The sequence below is a fragment of the Nannospalax galili genome, unplaced genomic scaffold, assembly GCF_000622305.1.
Source record: "Nannospalax galili isolate Female #2095 unplaced genomic scaffold, S.galili_v1.0 scaffold737, whole genome shotgun sequence".
NCBI lineage: Eukaryota > Metazoa > Chordata > Mammalia > Rodentia > Spalacidae > Nannospalax > Nannospalax galili.
The window spans coordinates 334,636-336,541 of NW_008341172.1; the positions used below are offsets into that span (position 1 = coordinate 334,636).

A 1,906-nucleotide genomic window follows, 5' to 3' on the forward strand; every position below is an offset into this window, starting at 1 on the left:
GACAGTTGTTAGCTGCCATGTGGGTGCTGGGATTCGAACCTGGGTCCTCTACAAGAACAGTACCTGCTTTTAATTGCTGAGCCATCTCTCCAGCCCTGATAAATTGATTTTAAATTGCTTTTATTGAGCGGTTACTGTTGTTTTTATATGTTTCATTGATTATTTTTACCAAAACTACTATATTCATTATGAAATATATCTGCTATAAAATAGATTGCATCACCCACTCAAACACATATACAAATTTATGCCCTAGAATATATAAAAGCATTTTAGAGGAGATACATTAACTTACATTGAGGAGAAATCTCTCCTTAAAACAAAATTCACAATTCTAAATTTTCTGTTTACCTGGTCCAGTTTAGTCTGCTCTGGGCACATCCTAGCTCTAATACTCAGTTTGGTCCAGATGTCCATATGTGAAGGAGACATTTATTAGGGGCTAAAGACGAAGTATTTGTTGAGGGTAATTGAGCCCGTACTGTGCTGGTTTTTAAGAGTGATATCTCTCTGTCTCTGCTGCTTTAGTATTTGTATTCCAACTCCCTTGTCTACCTCTTTGGTACCAATTTCATTCATAAACTTCAGATTCATATATCAACTTGTGCAGTAGATGTTTCTATTTGTTCAGACTCATCTCCACCTTACCTCACTTTCAACCATCCTTCCAGCAAAGGGCACCCACAGTGTGGCATCAGTCCACAGGCATCTTCTGTTTCCTCTTTTGTTTCAACACATCTTATATTTCATTAATCTTCAAGTTCTGTCCATTACATGGTCTAATCACACTTGGAATCTGTCTAATTCTTTCCATCCCATGTTGTCCTGGCTTGGGACACCTGTTCAATATAAATTTTGACAGTAGCTTCCTAACTGGCTTCTCTGCCTCCCTCATGTGGGTTCCTTTCAAATAGCTGTGGATTATAAAAATAACACAGAAACAGATGCACAACGTTTAAGTAACTTCACTCAACGTTTAGGCTGATTACTGGCCTGGATACACATAGAGACGGTAAGCGATCTCTGCCTTCTAGCTTCCCACTCATGGGGATGAGTCTGATTCCAGCATCATTTGGGTGGTGCCACACCCTGGCATAGTACCTGCCCTCTACACTTCCATTTCCTCCTCCTCTTCTCCTCATCCTCCCCACTCCCTGGGGTTTGGAAAGGAACTTCTCTCTGACCAACAAACCTTGGAATGACTGTGCTTCAGGTTCTCACTTTTTCCACAGTCACTTTTTATTGAAATTAACTCTACTTCTAAATTCAGCATCAGTACTGAGTTTTATTTGTGTCTGAATATACCTTTCCTTGATAATTGGTACTGATGCCAAGTAAAAATAGACTTATTACCTTGTTAGTACCTCTCTAGACGGCATAAACTGCTTATTAGGGTGACCAACCTATTTTGAGCCCATTTTCCACCAATATATTTTTACCCAAGAGCCCAAATACACTTTGACGTGTCAGGGCAATATAGAAACCACAGCAAGGAATTAATGACACTATACAGTTAAAAAGTGCTTAAAAATATTTTAAGCCATGTGACAACAAAAACCACTTTTTTGTTATCCCATCCCACTGGTGGTACCTGAGGTCAATAGATATTACAAGAATGGTAGTAATTTTTAAAATTCCCTGTATAAATGTAATTATCATTAAAATTGTGATTATGTGACACTGACTCTAACGCTTTACAAAGACTGAGGCATGTACTCATGCCCACCTCATAAAACTGGCATTATGACTAATGCCCACTTTGTAGACAAGATCACTGAGGCTAGCATCTTGGCAGTGCTTTACTACTGTCCTGCTGGATGAAGGGGCCTGGAGCATATTTCTAGAATCATTCTAGCAATATATATTTATATTTGGTATTACTAGGCACCAATATCCAACATATATA

The 1,906-nt window shown here is 38.7% G+C and overlaps 1 protein-coding gene across 1 annotated transcript in view; it reads left to right on the forward strand.

The window, feature by feature from the left end:
- The window catches only part of Mylk4 (myosin light chain kinase family member 4), a 91,455-nt gene that overhangs the window by 80,981 nt on the left and 8,568 nt on the right, over positions 1–1,906 (forward strand). The window lies entirely within an intron of this gene.